Genomic DNA, 21,169 nt, shown 5'->3' on the forward strand with positions numbered 1-21,169 from the left:
CAGAGCTGTGGCGTTGGTGCAGGCTCATGATCGGAGGTGCTTGCGTGCCATGCTTCCTGCAGTCTGATCATGTTGCCTAGGTGTTTTATGTGTTTGTGAATTGCCATCGTAATGTGCCATGCGGCCTACAAGAGCTGGAAGACTTGTGAGAAGTCCATGTGCACTTCGTATTTCTTTCAATTTTTTAACGGAAAACATTGCTGCCACAATCTTTCATTTTGGTGCTTTTTTAGGAATGTGCTTCTGGTCTATATTGCTGGTAATTTGAAGTTGCTGACAGGGCGGGCACCTGCTCAGGATTTTATGGCAATGTAATGATTTGCCCACTTGGTGGACGCAACTCTGCTCTTACCATGGCACAAGTCAATACAATTGAACCCACTTACAATCCCAAATATAACGATGTATCGGTTATAATGACGATAATTCGGTGCTCGTGCGATTTTTCTATGCTACTTTTTGAAACGAAGTCCACATACGGCAAATATTTTTTAAAGCCTTCTACATTTAAAACGAACACTTTCCATGCAGTCGCGATAAAAATGTGGCACAAACAAAGCAAACAAAGTGTTTAAAAAGGCATTCTAAAGCATGTGATAGGCACACGCGCAAGCGTGCCCCGATGCAGATTACTTGCGACGAATATATCACAGACCACAGCGAGCACTGCACGTAGATTTCGAACTCTCGAGTGAGGTCGCTCACTTTCCAGGCGCGTCTTCACCGGCAGAATGGAAACGAGTAAAAGATGGAAACGAGTAACGAGTAAAAGGCTTTCGCGCGGCAAAATTTTTTGACACCGTTCTCTGCATTTTGGCATCTACGACCGCCAATGATTAACCAACCATACCTTCGAACGCAAGAAGCCATATATGCAAGAAGCGATAACTTTTTGTCGCAAAGAAGTGGACTGCGATGCTCAGCTCTCCGATACCACTATGTGCTGCAAAAGGTCTCCCACCTTTCAGTAACGACAGAGACCAGTCGATTAGTGATAATGACTTCCGTGCGGTTGAAGCTGTGCCTGAATGGATAAGCATCAAAAAAGAGTGATGGCTAGGTGGCCAGTGGCAATACACGTGCAATTTCGACTCATTGCCGGCAACCTTGTCACTGTCATCTGCAGATATCTGCTCGACGGAGTGACAGCGGTACAAGCCCATCATGCTGCCATTCGCAAGTTTGCTGACACCGCGTCATGTGAGGCCGCTTGCGCGCATTGTTTGCAAAATTAGTTTTCGTTGTGCTAAACGAACAGGCTACTTACCGCGGTCGAGCGAACGACCCGGCATGCGACGGCTAGAGCAGAGTGAGTAACATGGTGCATGCAACTGGCCTGGGATTATTGGTTCGACGTGGTGGTACCACGCTTCACTAGAATGGTGTAGTTCATTGCAAATGTGGTTTAATTTAATGAACTTTGTTTAACTCACAAAAGTGCCTAAGTTGTCAGTGCAGAAGTTGTTAGCACTTTTCGATAAATATACACACACGAAAAAAAAAACAGTATGGCCGTGTCAGTGGTGACAAGGAACATGAAAAAAGACGAGAAAGGAGAAAAGAAAGAAGAAAAGAAAAGTGCATGTAATGAAAAGAAGAAAAGAAGAGGGAAGACGAAAAGGAGGGCACATCTGCACGCGAGATATGAAAGGTAAGTGCGTTATGGAGAATGTTGGTGAAGACGACCGAGAAAATGGTGGATGGTCGAGGCGGCCTGGGTCTTGCCCCAAGACTTCAACTCTTCGAGAGCCACCCAAGTTTGTACATCGGTGAGCTGCTTCTTCGTGGCTCTGGTCGTCCAGCTGGCGGGTGGTGCAGGGAGTGGTCCGGACAGAAAAGCGTCATGCCGCCGACCTCAAGCAAGCCCGGGCTCGCGGACTCCCATCTGTCATGTCGACGGCGCACAGACTAGAGGGGCATGGGACTTGCCTCCTTAGTCATCTACTGCTGGATTTCCTGGCTGCTGACAGCTTCGCTTTCGCCAGAATTGGTCTTGCCAACGATGTTGTATCGCTGCCTAATTGGTGAGGCCACACGCTGTTCTCAGCGAAGTTGTTTCACAGAGTTCTGCGGCAAACCATTTAGCCTTGGCGATCAGCATCGGGCCATCCACCGTAATGTTCTTCGCACACACTTCTAAAAACCAAGCATAGAGTGCCTTTTGTACATTCCCGTGCGCAGAAGCGCACACGTGACAGGCTCCTGACGTTTGCTACTCAAGCACAAATTCAGGCATTCGCCCAAATACATACGATCGTGGTACGCTGTGCCGATCCCGCCGAATACCAGGGCTTCCGGCTGACCGGCGGTTCATGTCGTTGGCTGTCGCGGAGTCATATCCCAATGCTGCCATCCAGTTAGGATTGGGGTCTGACAGCATACCATCTTTGCTGCCAGTCGTTGCAGCTCGGGTCCGGCGGGCCTCGTCGTTGGTAGCTGACCACCACCACTGGGCTCGTTTAGCCCATCTTGCTGGGAGGAAGGTGCCTTCTTGAAGAGATATTTACAGAGGTTTATTTTACATTATTTACAACCGAGCTTTTCTCGCCACAAGATGAACATCTAGATGAAATGTCGTCCTACATAGTGACAATCTCGTCGAAAGCTCTACATCAAGAAGGTATCAGCATCAAAGGACTGTCTCGAACAGCACTGCATCGAAGAATCACTGCAGCGAAAAATCACACGAAGCAGCTTGCGAGGGCCAATTTTAAACAGTCCCGTTTCGCCAGATCCTCGGAAGAGGGAAAGGGCACCAATTATACTGTCCAATCTTAAAACATATAACACTTTTTGGCGGAGCCGCCCACACCTGCTTACGTCAGTTTTCTTGACTGGAGGGAGGAGTCACCACGCTTCCACCACGGGGTCCACCACAAGTTCCCCTTGAGCGTACACTGTCGCTGGTGTGATCGGTCCGACACTTACGACAGCATATATCGAAAGGGCCACCCCAAACAAGCTCGAAAGGGGTCCAAACAGCTTGCTCAATGAGCGGGGTGATTCGCGGCGGCCGCCGCTGTCTTTTCCAAGGAGGGTGCTGAATTTGTCGTCGTCTCTGAACGGCACGGCGCCTCGCTTGAACAATACATGGCAAACATAGGCCACCAGCTGTTCGGCTACCTGTTTGAAGACCAAAAGAACACTGCTCCTCCATAAACTCGGGCGCCGTACCTAACACGACGCACTACATGCTCGACCCATGTCTATTTCCTCTTCTTGATTTCAACTATGATATCCTTAATGACGGTTTGTGCCTTGATCCCCTCGTCTCTCTTCTTATCTCTTAATGTTACGCCTATCATCTTCCTTCCATCGATCACTGAGTCGTACTCAATTTAAGCTGAACCCTCTTTGTAAGATGTCGCTTTATAGAAACCGCAGACCGCTGGTTAGCTGTACACCTTATACTTCCTTGCCCCCCAACCACCTAAAATAAAACAAATAGAAGAATTTATGGTGGCTGGCGCTATAGTCTTTCTTTTTCTTCGTGCCCCAGCTGCTGTCGTGATGGTTGTGACCGAAGCAAACAAATCCGTGAGCCAGTTTTTAAGAAAATATTGATGCCTTCCTGTGCAGCACATGAGTAGAAAGTACACAGGGGAGTGTACTCACCCGACTGATTTATTGAAAAATTTTTTGATGACAGTGACTGCTTCTAGAAGAGGGAAACAATCAGATGGATAGCTTAACTGCATCGTGGATGTTGGCAGAGATACCTTGACCTACTGAGGCCTTCAATGCGCAAGCTTACCTTCTTTACTTGCAGACATTTTTTGACAATGAAGAGAAAGCTACGGGAGTGGAGCTTTCTGCAAATGTGCTCCTACGCGAAGCAGTCCGGTTTGGCATGCAAACCCTATGGAAAGCGATGGTTGAGCGTAACCAGCGTTAATTTACATACAGACTTTGATGATGCTTACACGAAGAAGGCGGGTTTGTTTCATGCGTGGAAAAATGCAGTGACACAAGAGCACGCACAAAAATGCACAAGCGAACACACACGCACACAGACAGACGAGCACACTCACATACACACATATTTGCACACACTTACAAAAGAGCACACACGTGCAAGCACGTTCACTTGCTCACACACACATGTGCACACACACACATCTGCACGCACTCATGCATAAAAGAACACACGCATGCACTCGACCACGATGATGATGATGAGTAGTTTTTAATGGCGCAAGGGCCAATTGATGGCCAAAGAGCGCCATTTCAATTGACTACAGATATGAACAATGATATGATGCGTGGCTGTAAAGGGTCCTTAAAATTCCTCGCTCTAACGCGGGTTAAAACATGGAAGTAATAAAATCATGACAGTGGCGTGACATGTGTAATGATAGCAGATGGCAAAATGTCATGATAATAAAACCATGATGAAGATGTAGTCACCGCAGCCACGACCACTCTATAGAGGTTGTGCTACAAATGACCTCGAAATATCGGGTGAAAGCTATGCACATCTTTTAAAAACATGAAAAGTGTTTGCAGTTTAAAAAGCGGATCTCTACCGATGAGTATCCCAGGGTGCAGAGGGTGCTGCTGTCGGTAGGGCAGTAGAACGTGCTTTTTTCTTAGAGCATCTAGCTCATTGCACTGGACGAGAATGTGGAGAACCGTAAGGGGCTCTCCACATCTCTCACAATATGGTGGATCACCGGTAGATAGATGAAATGAATGTGTAGAATGTGTATGTCCTGTTCTAAGCCTTGTTAATATTACTTCTGTGTGTCGTGATTTTGATAGTGGCGGCCAATAACCTAGTTGCGGCTTAATAGCATGGAGTTTATTATCTGTGTGTTTATCCCACATGCTCGGCCAATACCCCCTGAACTTTCGTTTTAGAAAAGGTTTTAAGTCAAGTGCAGGGACCGGTGTTGATGCATTGGGAGTAGTGTCATTGGCGCAAGCAGCCAGATTGTCGGCCAAAACGTTCCCTTGTATCTCACGGTGCCCTGGAACCCAGCAGACGATGTGCTGTTTTGATGTGTACAGTGTGCACAGAAGTGAGTAAAGTGGCACCAGCACGGGGTTCTTGTGTTTTTTAAGAGTTTTCAGGGCTTTGACCACGCTTAGGGAATCTGTGTATATTACCGCCTTTTGTAATTTTATCTGTTTGATGTGTTTTACGACCGCCAGTATTGCGTAAGCTTCTCCTGTGAAAATGCTTGCATCAGGATGAAGAACGCCGGCCTCAGAAAAGGATTAGCCTACCGCTGCATATGACACAGAAGTGTTTGACTTTGACGCATCGGTAAAGAACTCGGGGCATGTGTATTTATGTTGTGGTTCTAGGAAGTATGTATGTATGTATGTGTGCAAGTGGTGCGTGCTTTGTGACTTCAACAAAAGAGACATCACAGTCTATAAGCTGTCACTGCCACGGTGGCAGATATGTTGCAGGAGCCATCAAATTGTGTTCAAGAAGAGGCACACCTGTTTCTTCGGCCAGGCCCCTTACACGGAGCGCATAGGGCTTCCTAAACGAAGGACGGTTCTCGAACAAGCCAGAACAAGACAAATCATTAATTGTGAAATCGGAAAGGTGTTTCTTGTCTGCCTTCACCTTCAAAAAGTACAAAAAGGACAGGAAACATCTTTGTAGGTGGAGCGACCATTCATTCGAATCCACGTACAGGCTCTCCACAGGGCTGGTTCGGAAAGCACCCGTAGAGAGGTGAATGCCTAGATGATGGACAGGGTCGAAAATTTTCAAGGCTGATGGTGTTGCCGACTGATAGATTATAGCACCGTAATCTAGGCGTGTGCGTACGAGGCTTTTATATAAATTCATTAGACATTTCGTGTCACTACCCCATGTAGTGCATGACAACACTTTCAAAGTGTTCGTTGTTTTTAAGCACCTGTCCACTTGATGTGTGAGATGAAGGATGATACTTGATGTGTGGGATAATTTGTAGCTCGTGCAATGCCACTAGCAGCAGTGGCATTGCACGAGCTACAAATTAAGCAGAGTTCCCTGTTCTTGCAGTTATCCTGACCACCCGTTTCTTTGCCCGTCCCGGCTGCTTCATCGGCGGTTATCTTCGTGGTGCTTCATCGTCACATTGCCCTTGGAAGGTGCTGGATCATCCACACGTGGTGAAGCTGCGACTACACGGTCACTTTGTGGCCTGCTGCTAGCATTCGCCGATTTCGCCGCTGGAGGTCGTTGCCCTGAAAGCAAGCCCTGTATATTTGCCAGCACCAGCACCGGCTCTTCACTGGCAGCAGTGGCATTGCACGAGCTACAAATTAAGCAGAGTTTCCTGTTCTTGCAGTTATCCTGACCACCCGTTTCTTTGCCCGTCCCGGCTGCTTCATCGGCGGTTATCTTCGGGGTGCTTCATCGTCGCATTGCCCCTGGAAGGTGCTGGATCATCCACACGTGGTGAAGCTGCGACTACACGGTCACTTTGTGGCCTGCTGCTAGCATTCGCCGATTTCGCCGCTGGAGGTCGTTGCCCTGAAAGCAAGCCCTGTATATTTGCCAGCACCAGCACCGGCTCTTCACTGGCAGCAGTGGCATTGCACGAGCTACAAATTGAGCAGAGTTTCCTGTTCTTGCAGTTATCCTGACCACCCGTTTCTTTGCCCGTCCCGGCTGCTTCATCGGCGGTTATCTTCGTGGTGCTTTATCGTCGCATTGCCCTTGGAAGGTGCTGGATCATCCACACGTGGTGACGCTGCGACTGCGCGGTCACTTTGTGGCCTGCTGCTAGCATTCGACGATTTTGCAGCTGGAGGTTGCTGCCCTGAGAGCAAGCCCTATATATTTGCCAGCACCAGCACAGCTCTTCACTGGCAGCAGTGGCATTGCACGAGCTGCAAATTAAGCAGAGTTCCCTGTTCCTGCAGGTGTTCTTTCAAGCTCTTTTCCGTATAGTTTCTTTTTTTTTTTCAACTGCCGCTGCTGCCGAAAATTGCGTTGTGATTTGCATTTTATTTTTTCTGTCTGCAATTTTTTTTTATCAGGAGTATTTACCATGCCAACCAATGCTGAACTCTCAAAAAAAAAACTGAAGACCTTGAGGCTAAAATTAACAGCTTGGCTAAGGACACATCTGAAAAGGTCTTCGGCAGGTTCTTACTCGAGCTGCAAGAATCGGGCATAGATGTTGCTGAACTAAAAAAAGAAGTTGTATCCCTACAATTGACTGCAGAGCACTTGAACGAACTTGTCGAGGACCTACGTAACCAAAATGTCACATTGGTAAATGAGAATAAACAGCTAAAAACCCCGAATGACTCCCTCAGCCGCAAGGTTGAGGAACTGGAGCAATACTCGCGCATGAGCAATGTGGAGATCAAGGGCGTTCCCTGCTCTCAGGGGGAAGACTGCAGTGCAATCGTGAAAATGATAGGGGAGAAGGCTGGCTGTCCCATATTGCCTGCTGATCTCGACATTGTGCATCGCGTGCCAACACGGTCTAAAGATAAAATAAACATTATTGCGCGCTTCTGCTCTCGGACTAAGAAATCTGACTACATCAGTAGAGCACGTAAGGTGAAGCTCTGTGCTAGTGTTCTTGGTGTCACTGGTGGTACTAATGCCCCTGTCTTTATCAATGATCATGTGACTCCAAGCAACAAGGTCCTCTTTTCCAAAGCCTTAATACTAAAAAAGGAAAAGAACTGGATGTTTCTCTGGACAGACAACTGTCAAATTAAGGCTAGAAAGACTACTAATAGCAGAGTCCTGCGCATTCGCGATGACTTCGATTTGACAAAAATAGACTAATCCTTGCACAATGTGATCATTGCATCATTTTTGTCTCGCATCAACATGGATACTCTCATAGAACCAGACCATGTTAACTCATTCATAAGTGGATATAATTCTATCATTCATTTCAATGCTAGGAGCCTGCGTAAACACTTCGATGAAATCCATGATCTGCTTTCTTCATATAGTAACTCTTTTTCACTTATTGCCATAACAGAAACATGGTTATCAGTTGCTGACAGAAATCTCTATTGCTTCCCAAATTATAACTCGGAATACTGTAATAGAATAACTAGAAGTCATGGTGGTGCGGCCATTTTTGTGTCTCCTGATCTTTTTTATAGGAGAAGACATGATTTGCACTTGCCTGTAACTAATTGTGAATCAGTTTGGATTGAAATCACTAATTGCTCTCCATCTTGCGATCAGAGAGATTTTATATTTGGCTGCATTTACCGATCTTCCTCATCCTCAATCGAAGATTTTTTTTCTAATCTTGAAAATGTCCTACATATCATTTCTCTTGAGAATAAAACTGCCATATTAATGGGTGACATCAACATTAACTTACTCGATCACTCTTCACCTGTTGGTATTAGTTACACTAGTCTACTGCAAAGCTATGGATTTGAGTCTTTAAATGGTGTCCTACACGGCAAGTTCCCAGCGGTGCTGGGACCCTGATAGATCATGCTTTCTCTAACTCGCTAATATCTCTGCAGGTGAAAGTTCTCGACAGTGACATTGCTAATCATTATCCTTTGCTCCTACGCTTCAATCGACTACGTCCTTGCACTCTTCCTCATTCCAAATATGTTCTGGATAAAGAGAGTTTCATAACTGCCGTAGAGGACTTAGATTGGACCGAGGTTAAAACTTGTAATGATCCCCAAAAAGCATTTTCTAAATTTTTTTCCTTAATTATATCGCATATCCAAAAATTCACTTCCAAAAAGAAATGTAAAAAAGTATTAGCATTATCTCATAATCCGGGGATGTCTCAGAAGCTATTAGCTGCTTTACATAGACGCGACAACCTCAAAAAAAAAAAACTAAAAGTCAGCCGTTTAATACTAAGTTAATTGCCCGCTACAAAAAATTACGTAACGCTGTAAACAAGCACTTAAAAGCTGCAAAACGTTCTTTTCTAGAAGAAAAATTATCGCAAGCAGGTAATAATGCTAAACAAAAATGGGACATTGTAAACTGCTTTCTAAACAGGAATTTTCGCCACCAAGTATCCAGAATTGTAATCGACAACATTGAATTTAACTCGCCTATCGACATAGCTGACGTTTCTGTTCCTACTTTTTTAGTGCTGATGCACCCTGTCCCACACAAATCACACCACTTAGACGCCTCCCTCATCCGTTTTTTCACCTTCCCACTACTCCTGAAGAATTACATAATGTCATAAAACACCTCAAATCTGCTGGTGCAGGAATTGATGAAGTCCTGCCTGCTCATATAAAACTCATTTCGCCCCTAATTTCTGTTATATTGTGTTTCATTACGAATTTGGTATTCAAGACAGGCGTATTTCCTAAAGAGCTTAAATGCCGTAATATTATCCCAGTTCATAAAAAAGGTGATAGGACATTGATTAATAATTACCGACCCATTTGCATTCTGCCCTTTTTTGGTAAAGTTCTTGAGAAGTTGATTGGAGTACGTCTAACCAATTACCTTGATAAAATCAATATTCTGTCCCCTTGTCAGTTCGGCTTTTGCGATCATTTCTCTACTGATCTAGCACTCATTCATCTAACCAATCAACTAAAAAAATTCATTGACAAAGGTTTATTTGCAGGATCAGTATTCATCGATCTAACAAAAGCATTTGACAGTTTAAATCACATCATTCTCTTTCATAACCTTGAAGCGATCCGTGTATGTGGTCCTGCTTTAGTGTTACTTAAAAGCTACCTGCATAACTGCGTTCAACTTGTGTCCATTTCTAATGTATATTCTAAGGAATTATCTACTAATATTGGTGTCCCTCAGGGATCCATTTTAGGACTGCTCCTGTTTTTAATTTATATAAATGATCTTTCTAACCGTCTGTCCTTCACTAATTCCATTTTGTATGCTGATGACACTACCATATTTACTTCTGACTAAAGCATTTCACTTCTCGTCGACAAGCTAAGCACTGACTTGAAAAATGTTTCAAGTTGGTGCAGTGCTAACTTGTTAACTATTAACGCAACCAAGACTAAATTTGTAGTATTTTCAACACATTACAAATATTCGGCATCCTTTCCTTCGTTGACTTTTGGCTCGCACTCTATTTTTCCCAGTCCCTGCGCGTCTTTTCTCGGAATTTCTCTTGATTCTAGCTTGAAACACATAGATCATATTTCTGACATCAAAAAGAAAATAGCATACGGAATCCGCGCTCTGATTAAATTTCGTCCATACTTCACACGTTCCACTTTACTGTCACTCTACTATTCATTCGTTCATTCTCATATTAATTATGGCATAATGTGCTGGGGTAACACCTATAACACTCATTTGGCTTCCCTTCAAGTACTACAGAATCAATCCATAAGAATCATTACTAACAGTTCATGTTTTTCTAACGGTAAAGGCCTACTTTATGATAACAACATTTTGACAATTTCAGAGCTCCTCAATTACAACTTAGGTATCATATTCTATAAATACATAACCAAGACGCTACCTCCTATATGCTTCTCATCTTTCGACCTTGTTGCTCAAAGTAATACTAGATTTGCACGTAACAATAACGTCCTTTTGCCTAAGGTACATAATAATTATGGCAAACTAACTGCTGAATTTTCATCTATAGCATTTTGGAACACAATACCATCTGTTATTAAAGATGCTAGAACTTTGCATCACTACAAGAAAAAACTAAAATCGCACATTATGCATGCCTAGCCTTACTGCTTCTTATCATAGCTCTACCTTGTTTGAATGTCCACATGTTATGTATTACAACTTTTTGTATTCTTTTTCAGTTATATTCTTCACATTATTCGTTGATTAATTTGGTTTTCTTTTATGTTTGTTTTCCTTTGGTATGTATATATCGTATGTGTATGTATGTATGTATGTGTATATATATTGTAGTAAGACGGTAAGCTAGGCCAGTTGGTTAGGATCCATCGTGAACTTACAGTGCAACACCAGAAAAAAATACAGGACAGAAAAGGAGTAGAACAGCGCCGTCTTTTCTTTCTGTTCTACTCCATCCCTGTCCTCTATCTTTTGTGGTGTTGCGCTGTAAGTAAGCTCACAATGTGTATATATATGTGTGTATGTATGTATGTATTTTATATATATATATTTCAATGTTCTATTGCAATTATGCTTAGTTTATAATTTTGATTATTGCTTATGTTGCCTCTAACAGTGTTTTACCTCAATTCGCCCTTAACAGGAGGTCCTGATACAGTCTTTGACTTTGGGACTTCCTTTTGTATGCTAAGCACATGTCACATTCTTGTATTCGTACCAATAAAAAAATCTGAAAAAAAAAAAGGTTAGTTTAGTGTCTAATATGACACCAAGAAACTTATGCTCGGTCTTCACTGACAGAGGTTGACCATGCAGGCCAATGTTGGGGTCAGGATGGAGGCCCCTCTTTCGGCTGAACAAGACACAAGTGCTCTTTTGAGCGTTCAGTGTAAAACCATTCTCGTTTGCCCATTGAAATACCTTGTTCAACTCTAGTTGAACTTGACGTTGGCACATTGAGATGTTGCCAATTTGTAAAAAATAAAAAATATTTCGTGGAAGAGACAGGTGCAAGGAATTCATTCAGCTTAATACATTTCATTGTGGCACTCCTGTTTCTTGGACAAATACTCGAGATAAGACAGTGCCAACTCGGACACTGAATGTACGGTTGGACAGGTAGCTTTCGATAATTGTCGGCATTCTACCCCGCACACCTAAATGTGACAGGTCTCTCTCTATGTGCCGAAGCGCCATGTAGTGTCATATGCCTTTTCCATATCGAGGAAAACACAGAAAGAAAAAATTGCTTGTGAACAAAAACGTCGCGAATTTGTGCCTTGATACGGACAAGGTGATCATTGGAGGACCGAGTCTCTCGAAACCCACACTGGTATGGGTCAAGTAGGCCATTAATATCAAGGAAGTGCATCAGGCGCCTGTTAATCATTTTTTCAAAGACCTCGCAAAAACAGCTGGTTAATGCTATTGGCCTGTAGCTGGAAACTGAGGCCGGGTCCTTGCCTTGTTTTAGAATTGGGATAATGATAGCTTCCTTCCAGACTGAGGGTAGCTCGCCGGAAGACCATATCGCATTATACAGAGAGAGGAGAGCTTTCTGGGTTTCAGTGGGCAGGTGTTTTAACATTTCATATGCCACACGGTCCAGGCCTGGAGTAGATTTATTGCAGCAGGTAAGTGAGGCTTGTAGTTCAGCCAAACAGAAAGGTTCGTTGTATGCCTCATGTGTTGTGGGCTTGCGCTCTAATCTCTGTTTTTCTATTGCGGTTTTTGTATCGTCGGAACACTTCACTTGTGGGAATCGAGAGCGCCCCCCTACCAGGCGCCTCGTTCCCCAGCTGCCGCGCGCGCGCCAATTGCGTAGCCCAGGCGCGTATAATCACCGGCATTCGCCAAGATGGCTGTCAGGGCGCCTCTTGATCTGGGCGAGTCAAGCCTCGGCTCCGTCCCGCGCTGGCATGTCCGGGCACGCTACGCTGCGCAGGCCTACGTCACAACGCAGCGCCATTTTCCTTTGGGCGCGCGTGACATCCTCCTCTCCTACGAGCTATGTTGTGCCCGACGATTTGCTTGCCGCGGCAGATGCTCTCAGGCCTGCACGAGAGATTGATGCGCTGCTAAGCAGGCGGCTTCTTGTTCGTGCGTTCGACTTCGGCCCATGTGCGGGAGTCGTCGCGCTCTAGGTAAGCGTACTTGCTCGGTCTTGCGGAGTTCCCTATACGGCCTGCAAGCCCGTGTGTGTCACACTGTGCTGCATCTTGGGTTAATAAACCAGTTGTTGTTGTTATCCTGCCTCGTGCGTGGTTTGTGCACCGCGCCGGAAAAAACGGTGAACCTGGCCGCAGCGTCTTCACACGCAGTGGCAGTGGAGGACGTCGCATCCCTACACGGTTGCGCTTAGTAGGTAAGCCTAGTGCAAACCTATCTCCACATAACTGGCGCCCAACTTGGTTTCAGCATGGCTTCAGAGCAGACCTCTTCGAGGCGCTCGTTCCTGTTCGATCCTGTGGCGACGGACTTGATCTCGTTCGAGGTGGACGGCTGCAACAGCACGGGGTACGGCCCCCTCGGCGACCCTCTGCTTTCGTTCACCAGGAGAGATCCCTTTTTCGGGGCCCCCTACAGTGATGCGAGTTGCTTGAACGAGGACCACAGTCCTAGCTAAGCCAGTAACGGGCTGTATCAGCTGTTCGAGACACACGCACTTACGGGCCCATCCCCGGCGCAGTCTCCGCTCGCTGGCCTTTCGCCCTCAGCAGCACGGTTGACGGCTCAAATCGCCGCACCCAGTCCTTCCTACCGGGGGCACTCAGGTGTTGGCGGAAACGCGCTTACTGACCCGTCTTGGTTGCGAGCGCGAAGGGTTGACGATGTCGTTCGCGAGCATGCGTTCGCGAGCCTGACAATGTCGCCGCGTTCATCGACGCTCGCTGGCCTGAGACTCGCGTAGGCGACGCTTTCGACGGACGTGGGCCACCGTGCTCCGCTGTTGACCCGTTTGCCAGTCGCGTGAGGCCTCAAGCACCAGTCGGAGCGCAAACCCTACCCTCCTCCATGTCGTTTACTGGCCCTTTTCAGTTCGACGCGCATGTTAGAGAACAGGCGCGCGCACTTGCTACGGCCGCGCTCGCGTCGGAGCAGTCATCGCTGCACGCAACTGCGGCGCAGCTCCTAAACGTTCTGTTGGAAGCGGTGCGCTTGCAGCCTTGTGCTTTAAAGGGAGACCCCGAGTCCCCTCAGCCAAGCGTTCAGAGTAGCTTAAGGGTACCTCTGCCTGAGTACAGTGGTTATTCGGACTGCATCAGTGCCACAGAGTACCTCGAGGGGCTGTACCGCTATCAGCAGTCTACGCGGCTGAGCGACAGCGTTATGCTAGGCTCTGTTTTGCCCGAGTCGCTGACAGCCCAAGCGGTGAGGTGGTACCGGCTCGTCGGCCACCAAGCTACCTCGATGGAGGAGTTTATGGCGTTCTTCCGCAGCGAATTCCTTCCCCCTGAATACGAGCGTCGCATGCGTCACGAGTTATAGCTTCGCACACAGCATCCCGACGAATCTCTTCTCGAGTACGTTCGGGCTTTGCAGGAGCTCTACCTCCTTGCCGATCCTACGGCATCAGATGCTGAGAAGGTGGAGCGAGCCATACGCCAGGCTCATCCAACCTTCGCCGCTTACCTTCGGAGAGCCCGTTATCGTGACCTAAACGAGCTGGCATGTGATGCGAAGCGTATTCAGGGCGACATCTTGGCGGCGCGAGCCTATCGCCCGCCGCCACCACTGTCCCTGTCTCTCGAGCCTCGTTGCGCGTGGGCTGGTCGTGACTCGTCACACTGGTGTTCCCCGAACCATGAGGCGGCCTCTACCACGAGAGACCGAGACGCGCTCTATGTGTCGGACCGCGCTCTCTGGACCCGTGCTTGTACGCCCGGGCGGCCACCGTTGCCTAGGCAGCGTGAACAAGAACGGAAACCCCGTGCTCCAGTGCACGAGGGGATATCCGATCGCGGAGCCCCCACTGCGGCTGGCGAACGGACACCTCGTAGCTCTAAAGTATCGCCAAAATCCCCCCTGTTGGAGGAAAAGGTGTGGTCTGCTTTCGTTGCCGTGAGCGTGGTCACACCGCGCGAGAGTGCAACGCGCCCCGACCGACACAAGGGCCTGCTCGCCCGTCGGGAAACGGGGTGAGCCGTCGGTGAGCTCCCCCTTGCCGCCGGCTGTAGCAGTAAGAGAGCATGGGAGCGTAACACAACCTTTGGCACCGATAGCGTGTCGCGCTGGACATGACATTCCAGCCACGCCGGCACCGTTCATCGCCCTTACGATTGTGGTCGAGAGTTTGCTGCATTGCTGGATAGCGGGGCTTCTATCTCACTGTTCGGCGAAGAGGTTAGGGCTCATTTGCGCGACCGCTCTGTCAGCATTCGAGCTTGCGACACTGCCTTCCACCTCGCCAGCGGTACCGCCACCTCGTGCGGCGCCGTGCGGTTGGTTGTGCGTTGGGAGAATCGCGCACGCCAACAGCGCTTTGTGCATCTCCCTGGTCTTTCCATGCCTGTGATTGTCGGTCGCGACTTTCTGGCGCGCACAGGTATCGTGATTGACGTCACAAGCGGAGGCTACAGGGACTGCCCTTCCGGCGCCCTACGGCCTTTGGCTGCATCTCCCGTGGTCTCGGCTGCCAGTAAGTCGCCCTACGCCACGAGGAAGAAGGAGGAAAGGAGACCAAGCGTTGCCCCCGCAACCCGCGTCTCGCCCTCCGACGCCAAGACTGGTCCTTTGGCCGGTGCGGCAGAAAACGGTCCGTGCGTACAGCTTTCCCTCGAACATAATGTTGCCGCGGTCAACGAGCTCTCGGCTACGCCGGTGACCCCCCCCCTCTAAGCAGCAACTCGAATGGCTCGCTGCTGCCTTTGCCGGACAGCTTGTCGTAACGCGAGAAAGCACGCCTGTCGTCGCTGTTGACACGTTTCTACGATACGTTCACGGAACGCCTGGGTCGCACCTCCCTGGTGAAGCACCGAATTGACACAGGTGACGCACAACCGTGGAAATGCAATCCTCGCCCCCGTTAGTGCGGCAAAGAGGAAAGCAATTGACCAGGCACTGGATGAGTTGATTCAGACCGGAGTTGTCCAACGCTCAAACAGTCCTTGGGGTTCATCGGTGGTAATGGTCTCCAAAAAAGACGGCTCTCACCGGCTCTGTGTGAACTACCGCCGGCTGAACGAGGTCACGAGGAAGGATGCTTATCCTATGCCTAACATTGACTCGATCGTGGCTGCTCTAGGCGGTGCTTGCTACTTCAGCATCTTGGATGCTAGCTGTGGCTACCTACAGGTTCAGATGGAGCAGGCTGACGCGGAGAAAACTGCGTTCACCTCTCACAGAGGTTTGTACGAGTTTACCCGCATGCCGTTTGGCTGTTCTGGAGCTGCAGCTACGTTCCAGAGATTGATAGACCGTGTTCTAGGGGACGCTAAATGACCACACGCCATGGCGTACCTCGACGACATCATCTTCTCTCAAACGTTCGAGGAACACCTTCACCACTTGGAGGATGTCCTCGGGAGATTGCATGCCGCCGGGTTGACTTTGAACCCGAAGAAAGCCCAACTAGCTGAGACTCGCATCTCACTATTAGGCTTTACCATTCAGAGGGGTCGTGTTCTGCCGTGCGAGGAGAAGGTACGTGCCATTGTGGAGTACCCGAAGCCGGCAAACATTCAGGGCCTGAGGCGGTTTTTGGGAAAGGTGAAATACTATTGACAGTTCATTCCAAACTGTGCGGCCCTCCAAGCGCCCTTGACTGCACCCTTGAAAAAGTCGGCACGGTGGAGCTGGGGGCCAGAACAAGAGCGAGCCTTCAAGGCGCTTTCCGAAGCTCTAGTGGCCACAGCCGAGTTAAAGCTGCCCGACCTGAACAGGGAGCTCGTTGTCCAAGCGGACACTAGCGACTTGGGTCTCGGCACTGCTCCTTCAGGAGCACGACAGCGTCCTCCAGCCAGTCGCCTTTGCGAGCCGGTCACTTAACGCCGCCGAGCTTAACTATAGCGTCACAGAAAGGGAATGTCTCGCTATAGTTTTTGCTCTCCAGAAGTTCGACTGCTATGTCGACGGCGTGTCATTCGTAGTGGAAACGGACATGGCACTCACCTGGCTTAAGCGCTTGCGCGAGCCCTCGGGCCGCCTCGCGCACCGGGCATTGATTTTGCAGCGGTATAACTTTGTTGTGCGCTACCGGAAAGGGAGTTTGAACGTCGTGGCTGACGTTTTGTCGCGTGCCCCCGTTTCGGCATCCGACACTTGTGTCCGCCACCCCCGAGAGCAATCGCATCAAGTAGACCCCGGGCCCTCTGGCTCCAAAAGGTCGAAAGGCGCGAACCCCGATGGCGAAGTGACTTTCAAGTCGACAGCCTCGGGTGAGGATGCATACCTGGTAGACCCTGTCACGTCCACCGGTATCGTCTTTAGCAGAGAGGAGCTGCTCAAGGCACAGCAGGACGATCCGTTTTGTTAATACATCGTTGACAAGCTCAAAGAGCTGAGCACCCAAGTGGAGCGGGGCAGTCAAGCCGCCGGGCGCGAACAGACAGCTGGTATTGCTGTAGTGCCGAGTGCTGTACGCAGGCTGGTATTGCTGCGGGCACGTTGGACTCGTACCTGCTTGATGCCGATGGCATTCTTCTGCGCTATGTCCCATCTGAAGAAGCTCCCCAGGAGTCTTTCAAGGTGGTAATACCCCGCAGTCTAAGGGAAGCCACCCTAGGCTATTTCCACGACTCGAGGTTGGCCGGACACGCGAGTGGCCTTAAGACTTTTCAAAAGTTGTGTCGCTCCGCTACCTGGCCTGGCATGAAGCGCGACGCCCTTCACTACGCCCACTCATGCCGCGTGTGCCAATGCGTGAAGCCTCGCTGGGGCAAGCCTCCCGGGCTCATGCAGCCGATCGACAGCCAACAACCTTGGCAGGTCGCGGCCTGTGACATTATGGGACCTTTCCCAAGAAGCCGGAGAGCCGAGAGGTCATGTTTTTCTCCTGGCTGTCACAGATCACTTCACGAAGTGGGTCGAAGAGTTTCCCTTTCGGAAGTTATTAGCACGCGTAATCTGGGACAAGTTGACCGAGATCTTTCCCCGCTTTGGCTTTCCGGCAGAGTTGATCACGGACAATGCGTCCTATTTCACCACCAAAGTGCTTGTGGATGCGTGTGCTGCCTTTGGCATTAAGCACCATAAAACAACCTCGTATCGCCCACAGACCAACCCGACCGAGCGGATCAACCGGAACCTCAAGCCCTTGCTGACAGCCTTTGCGCAGCAGCCCAGGGATTAGGATGCTCGTCTTAACAAGATATGCTTCTCCTTGCGGTCTATAGTGAATCGCTCGACAGGATACACGCCCGCCTTCCTCAACTTTGGGAGAGAGCTGCCTAACCCCATGGACCGCGTCCTACGGGGCGGCGGCGGGGCAAGCGCCGTGAAGGTCAGCCCGTCTGGCTACGCGGCGGAACTGCGCTCATGGATGAACGAGGCCCTCGACCTGGCGCGTTCCAACCTGGTAAAAGTGCGAGCTGGTCGGAAGGCTCAATACGACCGGTCGCATGGGGATGTCTGTTATGATGTCGGCGATCTCATCCTCTGGCGCAATCACGTCTTGAGTGACGCCGCCAAAGGCATCTCGGCCTCCCTTTCGGCCAAGTGGTTGGGCCCATACCGAGTGCACACCAAAGTGCCGCCTCTGGTATACAAGCTGGCTGACTCCTAAGGGAGACCAGTCAGAGGTCCAGTTAACGTCTCCGACCTCAAAAACCTTTCGTTCCCCGCAGCAACGACTTCGGGGAGGGGGAGGCGGTCACCGAACCGCAGGGAAAACGGGATAAGGCTGGTTCCAAATCACGCCACCGGTACAACCTGCGAAAACGCACTTAGGCTGATTTTCGCCTCCGGCATGTAGCGGTACGTTATCCCCTCCATGTAAGGGAGCGGAGATTTATAGCTGCTGTGCGAGAGCCCATCCAGCAGCAACAGTAATGGCTACCTGGCGAGCTTTCTCCCTGGAAACATCATAACACGCGCTGCGCGCGGAATATCCACCCAGTTCTCAGCGTTCCCGGCTGCTCGAGAGAGAAAAGCCCTTTCCCCGGTGGCTCCCTCTCTTACTGGGTATCTTCCGCGTAGGCAGCGGGAGATGGGAAGCGTGCGTCCTATTGGCTTACACAACCTTCAATCCGACGGAGTAGGCTCTCTTTATTGGGCCAGCTTGTCGCGCCTCCGCGGCCGCACCTTGAGTTGCGTTTCGGCTTTTCACCGACACCCCAGCTTTCGTTATGTCGTCCTCGATGACCCGTTCTTCCAAGAAAAAGCCCGGGAGACCAGCCGCGCGCTCAGTCGTTCCGCAGGCACCGGCCGCGTCCATGCCGCCACCGTCGAATGCTCCCCCAGCCCCGGCTAACAAGACACCGCCTCGTCATGAAGTCGCTACGTGGAGGTTCCAACAAGGCACTGAGGCCCCAGTCGCCTTCATGTCGACTTGTCGCTGGTCCAAGCAACGCATAGTCTGGGTGGCGTTAGACCCCGAGTCCATCCCGCGTCTTTTCTGCGGATGCACCTTTTCGGACCAGCTCGACGTTTCGGGAGGTGCCTCGATGCCGCCTGTTCCTGAGGCCTCCTACTGCGACGCTTGTGGTGTCCTGCCAGTGCACGAGGCTACCCACCTCCGTTCGCAGGTTCACCGAGCGAAGTCCAGCAGTGACCCTGCGGTCCTGTCCACTCCGGCTGCGCCGCCTGGCCCGGGCCTTCAACCCGCCCTGTCGACCGACTCCGACCAGGCGGTTGTGGCGGCGCTCGTCACGGACTTCATTCAAGTCTGCTATCGCTGCTGCGGTGTCCGCCGCCCTCCCGCGGCCTCAGGCTCCTGCTGAGATGCCGCCGAACAAAGACACCGGGGTGCCCGACGATCTCGTGGACGGCACTTAGCTGGACCTCAGTTTTTTCGATGTCAATGGATGCTTTCATTACGGCGTCTTTAGGGCGGCCTTGGTCTTAAGAGGGGGGGGATGTGGGAATCAAGAGCGCCCCCCTACCAGGCGCCTCGTTCCCCAGCTGCCGCGCGAGCACAGATTGCGTAGCCTGGGCGCGTATAATCACCGGCATTCTCCAAGATGGCTGCCAGGGCGCCTCTTAGTCTGGACGAGTCAAGCCTCGTCTCCGTCCCGCGCTGGCATGTCCAGGCACGCTACGCTGCGCGGGCTTACGTCACAACGCAGCGCCATTTTCCTTTAGGCGCGCGTGACATCCTCCTCTCCTACGAGCTATGTTGCACCCAACGATGCTCTCAGGCCTTCACGAGAGGTTGACGCGCTGCTAAGCAGGCGGTTTCTCGTTCGTGCGTTCGATTTCAGCCCTTGTGCGGGAGTCGTCGCGCCATAGGCAAGCGTACTTGCTCGGTCTTGCGGAGTTCCCTATACGGTCTGCAAGCCCGTGAGTGTCGCACTGTGCTGCATCTTGGGTTGATAAACCCGTTGTTGTTATCCTGCGTCGTGTGTGGTTTCTGCGCTGTGCCGTAGAAAATGACGAACCCGGCCGCAGCGTCTTCGCACGCAGCGGCAGTGGAGGACGTCGCATCCCTACACGGTTGCGCTTAGTAGGTGAGCCTAGTGCAAACCTATCTCCACACACTATAGTGTGTTCAGCTGGAGACCTGTTCGAAGTGCGCTCCGAGAGTGTTTGCCTGGTCTTCCAAACTCTCCCCTTGTGTGTTCACTACAGGAAGTGAATGTGCTTTTCGTCCTGCCACCTTACCAACCATGCTCCAGACTCTCGACTCATTTGTGTATGAGTTAATGCCTGATAAAAATTTGTGCCAACTTTCTCTTCTCGCCTGTCGGCGCGTCCTCCTTGCTTGCGACTTGACGTACTTAAAGTTTACAAGATTCTCGGTTGTGGGCGAGTCTCTAAGCAACTTCCATGCCTTATTTTGTTTTTTTTTGTTGTTTTTTTTTCGAGCATCATGGCACTCATTATTCCACCATGGGACTCGTCGTTTGCTTGATGGTCCACATGTCTGGGGAATACATTTTGTTGCTGCATCAACCAAGAAAGCTGTAAAGTAGCATACAGCATCCTCTATGCTCAATGCCGCCATGTCAGTCCAAGATAATACTGTCATTTTTTGAAACTTTTCCCATTCGGCTCTGTCGGTGAGCCATTTGGGAACTTGTGCAGGACGTGTATTTGTTATTGATGTGCTGATCCCGATAGAAAAATGGTCACTACCATATGGATCATTAATGACTTCCCATTTAAGTAGAGGCAGGAGTGATGGCGATGTTATGCTGAGGTCTATTGCTGAGTACGTATTGTTAGCAATGTTGTAATATGTTGGCTCTTTCTGATTCAGCAGGCACGCACCAGAAGAAAATAGGAACTGTTCAATCAGGCGACCTCGAGCATCGCAGCGAGAGTCACCCCATAGATTGCTATGTGCACTGAAATCTCCATGGAGAATATAAGGTCCTGGAAGTTTGTCTATGAGGGACTCAAATTTATGCTTTTCAAGACGGTGTTGTGGAGGTATGTAAAGAGAGCAGATGGTGACGAGCTCATTCAAAAGAACTGCTCGAACAGCCACCGCCTCAAAGGATGATTGTAGTGGTAGGTGTGTGCATGCAATCCCTTGATTGACTATAATGGCAACACCACCGG

At 49.7% G+C, this 21,169-nt stretch overlaps 1 protein-coding gene across 3 annotated transcripts in view; it reads left to right on the top strand.

The window, feature by feature from the left end:
* The window catches only part of sea (mitochondrial citrate transporter scheggia), a 138,060-nt gene that overhangs the window by 79,738 nt on the left and 37,153 nt on the right, over positions 1–21,169 (top strand). The gene's annotated exons all lie outside the window — the stretch shown is intronic.

Source organism: Rhipicephalus microplus, chromosome 3 (genome assembly GCF_043290135.1).
Source record: "Rhipicephalus microplus isolate Deutch F79 chromosome 3, USDA_Rmic, whole genome shotgun sequence".
NCBI lineage: Eukaryota > Metazoa > Arthropoda > Arachnida > Ixodida > Ixodidae > Rhipicephalus > Rhipicephalus microplus.